Genomic DNA, 6,000 nt, shown 5'->3' with positions numbered 1-6,000 from the left:
AAAAACATTGCTTCATCATCAGAGTGGTGCTATCCTTAGTGACTCTGCTATTTGTGTGCGTATGGAATACGGTTTAACACATCTCTGGTTTTAACTAACCTGCACACTTTCATGCATGCATTGATCCGGTAGGCAACGGTTCAAAAGGGAATGACAGATAGCGTTGTGTGGCAGACAGAGAGAGAGAAACACACTAAATGGTTTTCTGCATTTAACAGGCTACCTCATGTGACAGTGGTAGAGAAAAAAGGTAGACCTTGCTTCACTTTCCTTTTTTCCCCTTTAGCTTTCTTTAATATTATTATTATTATTATTATTGTCATGCACCTTAGAAAACCTCTGTAAATAATGTCTGTCACAAAACATTTGATGTATTTGAAAAGGAAACATACTATTTGGAAAATTACAGCTCTTTCATCGGTACCCAACCTGGACATTGTTGCCATGATTTTAGGAGATGTAAGTCTTCCTTTCTGTCTTTCTTTCTTTCTTTCTTGCCTGATTGATTTCTTCATTCTTTCCTGATATCTGCACTCAGAACAGTTACACTGTAGATTTTCTTGAGAAATTACGGTTCCATATCTGTCACTCATTCGAATTTGTGTCAGCTGAAAAGGTATATATTCTTGCAGAAAAGAGTATATTTGCTCTAAAAGAGTGTGTACTGACAGAGACTGTCTTTTTAAAGATGCCTTTCAATCTGTGTGTAGTTCCTAGATGCGGTCGCTATCTCTCTGCTTCCAGCTTTGAGTGTGGCCGCCCAGTCTGTAACTGGCGCGGAACTGACTGCCATGCTTGCCTGGGCTGCAACGAGTGTCGGTCTGGAGTGGAACCCCTTACCCGACCGTTCTCACTACCCTTGATGATGGGGCAGTCAGGGGTATACAGAGATTCCTCAGGTGGATAAGGCGGTTGTGGTGTACTTGTGCCCACAAAACGGTGCCACCTGGCAGAATTGCAAGGCTCCCATCCAGGGCCTGTAAGTCTACATCGTCTCTGGTGGCCAAAGCTTACAGTGCCACTGGACAGGCCGCCTCCTCCCTGCATGCCATGGTCCTCCTGCAAGTACACCAGGCCAAGGCATTGAAAGAGCTGCACATGGGTAGTCTTGACCTCGAAGTGATGCAGGAGCTGTGCTCTGCGACGAAGGTCACGGCACAGGTACTCTGGCAGGTGATTTCCATCTTGGTGGTCCAGGAGCACCACCTATTGCTGAATCTGGTCGAGATGAAGGATGCTGACAAGGTCCGCTTCCTCGATGCTCCTATCTCCCAGATCGGCCTATTCGGCGACACCATTGAGGACTTTGCCCAGCAGTTCTCAGAGATGAATAAGCGGACGGAGGCCATTCAACACATGCCCTGGCACAGTTCAAAGTCCCACACCCCGTCTGCTCACCGCCGAGGGCGTCCCCCTGCGGCTGCAACTCAGGCAGCTCCGCCACAGCCCGAGCCAGTTGTTACGTCAGACGCCTCCTAGTTAAATGGTCTGCACTTAGTTAGGCTCAGCTGTTGGCTCCTGGACAGGGCCACAACTGCATTGGCATATCAACTGCCTCGAGTTGCTGGTGGTATTGCTAGACCTGTGGAGGTTTTGGCCATTGATCTAGGGCAAGCACGTGTTGGTGACATGACAATGATAGCATATATAAACTTATGGCTTATGCTCGTTTCGCACGTTGCAACTCTAGCTGTCCCACTGAAACAGTTTCAGAGGCTCCTGGGGCATATGGCGTCCTCGGCACCAGTCAAGCCGCTCGGGTTGATGCATATGAGACCTCTCAAGCACTGGCTTCAGACTTGAGTCCCAAGATGGGCATGGCACCACAACCACCATGCCGATCTGCCACCGCATGTTCAGCCTTTGGACATGCATTTCTGCAGGCAGGGTCCCCTTACAGCAAGTGTCCAGGTGTATCGTTGTTACGACAGACGCCTCCAAATTGCTGTGGCACCGTGTGCAACGGGCACGCAGCCACTGGCTCCTGGACAGGGCCGCGAATGCATTGGCATATCAACTGCCTCGAGTTTCTGGCAGAATTGCTGGACCTGTGGAGGTTTTGGCCATTGATCCAGGGCAAGCACGTGTTGGACCTCAACTGTACAGTGAATGTGCTGTCACAGCAGGTGACGATCAGGGGAGAGTGGAGACTGATTTGAAGTCTATTCGCTGAAGCAGAGGTAGACCTGTTTGCTTCCTGGGAATCCTCACACTGCCCGCTCTGGTATTCTCTGACCGAGGCTCCCCTCAGCACAGATACAAGTATGTGTTCCCCTTGGTGAGCCTGCTTGCACAGACCTTGTGCAAGGTCAGGAAGGAGGAAGAACAGGTCATCCTCGTGGCGCCATACTGGCCCACCCAGACTTGGCTCTCGGAACTCACACTCCTTGCGACAGGCCCTCCCTGGCGAATTCCTCTGAGGGAGGATCTCCTTTCTCAGGGACAGAGCACCATCTGGCACCCAGATCTCTGGAATCTCCATGTCTAGCCCCTGTATGGGACACCGAAGACCTACGTACCCCTGGTAGCAATTTGGTTTTCTTCCTGAGGCGAAAACCACCAGAGATGCGTAGTTGGGTCGGCGCTTTCCTTCCTGCAGGAGAGGCTGGAGGGGCGGCTGTCCCCCTCCACCTTGAAGGTTTATGTTGCTGCTATACTGGCGCACCACGATGCAGTGGACGGTAAGTCCTTGGGGAAGAAAAACCTGATCATCAGGTTCCTGAGATGCGTCAGGAGGTTGAATCCTCCAGGACCTACCACCGCGCCTCTTCAACGTGCAGCTGGCAAGCCCATGTGACATATTTGCCACATGTGTGGATGTGGTCTCCGTGGTGTCCGGAAATTTTTTTTACTCTGTGGGGAGAAAAAAAGACAGAAATGGCTGTGGCTGGCGTGGCCTGTTCCTGTAGTAGATACGTCTTCCTCAGCGCAAAACCCGAATGAGTGATTGCGAGCTAGCTCCTTTTATACCCATAAGTCCGGGAAGTGGCATGCGAATTGCACTCACCAATTCCCATTGGTCTTTTCTCAAAGATCAGAAGTGTTTGGGGCTCCCAAGAGCAAGTGACCCTTAGTGTCACTACATCGACACAACATCTCATTCCCTCCATCAGGGAACGGATGTTACAACAGCAACCAAGACGAATTCCTATTAATCTTTCTTCATTTTATTTTTTCTACATTTATGTCTTCCATGGATTAGGACAAAGCATTAACAAATGTCAATCTTCAAATGTTTTTTTATTTTCTGCCAATCACAGTAAGTCTCTGAATTGAAAATGCCTGCCGTCTGGCAACACGGGTCCAAGTTCCTGTGTGGAACTTGGCAGACATCCAGAACAAAAAGAATATTGGAAACCATTACTATTTCTGATATGATGAAACAACAGAGAAATACTGTAATATTGTTCCATGAGGAACCATAGCTTCACAGTCATTGCAATTAATTGATACAGTAATTCATGTAAATGACAGGTCTGTGGAAATTCAGATTGAATGAGACGTTGGGCTTTGAAATGCATGACAGTTTATATTAACTTCCTATTCTCTGTTGTTGCTGGAGCATTAAACATTTAGAATCTTTCAATTTCCCTCCACTGTTCCGCAGAGGTCTGAAAAATAAAGTGAGAATCCAAGAGCACATCTTTGGTCAAAACATAAAAAAGGATGTTATGAGATAACAGAGAGGGCACATGTCACTGCCACGATAGCCAATCAGTCACGTAGGTCAGTCACAGAGTATGGTCATTTAGAAACACCTACAGCAAACCTGATTTATTGCCTACTGAAAGGGATTTTGTAAGTTTAAATTGCAACACAAAAAGGAGGCCTGCTAAAAGAATCAGCCTGATCTCACATAAAAATCAGCAAGTGTGTGCCGATTTTTCTTTAGACAAAATCAGTATACGTTGACTGAATTTGAAAACACTGCCTTGAGAGGCTAAATCAGTAAGTGATTTATCAAGTGTGACATCCATTTATATCTATGAGCAGTTGCCAGAAGCCAGTTGTAAAAAGAAATCTAACCATAACCATTAGTAGAGACAAAATGCAATGTTAGGGACAAAAATACAACCTCCTTACCATGCTCGTGATTGTTTATACAAATGTGATTACTTCCTTGTTTGATTGGGGATTGAACTGTGGTCTCCCATGCAACTGACTACTAGTTGAATTATCAAGCGGTTTATACACGATAAGCTAGTCTCTGTCTCTTGGTAAAAATGCACCTGTCACAAAAACGTGAAGACTCATTCATTTTGGTGGTTTAATGTACGAAATACTATGCATGTGTGCTGCCATATTGAGATCTGGAGGGGTAAAAACCTTTTGGCAACCTAGATAAACTCATTAATGTAAAAGTTGTTAGAAATGTGTGAGTCGTGTGTTTTCTGTAGTAAACAATTTGCAAACATTTTGTTTGAGTTGCTCAACTTACTTAAAAAAAACAAGTGACAGACTGTCAGATACAATATTAAATCTTTCAATCATTGTTATTTAAACCATGTAATGTTGCAGTTCATAATAAAGTTACTGGTCAAAATGCAATTTTAACTGCATTCTGTGCTTGTCAAATGTTAATTTTGGACCCTGTCTGAGAATCTGTGAAAAAATGTGACTTTAAAACCAGTCTTTTCTCTTTAAATATCTGAGGTTATAAGATCCATGATGTCATCTCTTTCTTCCATCTAACACTGGTGGAAGATTGCAAAGAAAAGTGTGTTGAGAGATAACAGGGCAAGTTCAGACTCAGTAACCATCACCCATAAGGCAGATTCTGTGTCTGTTTGTCATCGGATGCATCTAAACTCAGCTCTGTTCTCACCATCACCTTATTTCTCCCTAGTTAGTAAAGCCTGAAATTTAGGCCTGGGCTCTGTTCTGTCAGAAAGAAATGGGATTAAAAGCACCATGTCCGTGAGTCTGCACCACGGCCAGCCAGGCTAGCAGAGGATTAGAGGCGACTTGAAGGGATGGTTTGCAAAGCACGGACAAGAGGCGGTCAGCTACACCTCTGATTCTGCTCAAGGCTATTTTGACTGCCAGTCAAGATTTTGGCGGCACTGAGAAAATGCAAGGTGTTGGACAGCTTTGCCTGCAGCTCTCCCTGGATTGGTGGGATCTGGTTGTGTCTGACCTTTGGGTTACTTTAACAAGAAAAGTGCCAGCCCTTGCAGTCCTCTCCACTTCATCCCATACTCACTGAAGGTTTCGCAGGTTTCCATCAGCGAATGATGTGGTGAAACTCCTTAAGTGAATGAGACAAAGAAGCCTCATGCTACGTTCCACTATAAAGCCTGGCAGTGCTGGGTCTGCCTATGAAATATGATGTAAACATTGTTCTGATGTAAATATTAATTAGCTATGGGATGCAACTTTTAAGCAACATATGCTGTAGCCAACTGGTTAAAGGTCTGGTCTAACCAAATGTTGTGTGTTAAACCCCCACAATCCTGTCAAAAAGAACAGTTTAGATAAGCATGTTTTTTTCTGTGCTGGTTCAGGCTGGTTTATTCTGGTTTGGTGTTTTTGTTAGTCATAGCCATGCTGTTGACTAACATAAATAACTAAAATGATGGTCAACCAGCATGATCTTTCTACTAAAGCTCTTTGTGCAAGAGAGTGTTGCTTATTAACCTAGATAAGAAGCATGGTTAAGAATGAGACAGGTAACTACTGTACTTATGAATGGAAGACATTGTAACACTGAATAAAGCGGCTCTAGAAATGGAAATACCTCCTTGCAGTTAACAGAGTCAATCACCTTTTTGATAGAGACATCGCTTGTCAGTTAACTCTAGAATGTGCAGTTGTATTAGCACCATTCCCATTAAAATCATGGTATTCAGAGTGTTTTCTGATGCAGTGTAAACACTAGTGTATAGACACCCAAAGGGGCCTGAACTATTATCAGTGAATACACTGTATTCAAGGAATAAACTATCACCATTGTGCCCATGAGCAAGACACTTAACCCCAGGTTGCTCGAGTGGGATTGTC

This window comes from Xyrauchen texanus, chromosome 6 (genome assembly GCF_025860055.1).
Source record: "Xyrauchen texanus isolate HMW12.3.18 chromosome 6, RBS_HiC_50CHRs, whole genome shotgun sequence".
Taxonomy (NCBI): Eukaryota; Metazoa; Chordata; class Actinopteri; order Cypriniformes; family Catostomidae; genus Xyrauchen; species Xyrauchen texanus.
The sequence above is the reverse complement of the archived record's forward strand: the minus strand, read 5'-3'. Positions refer to the sequence as shown.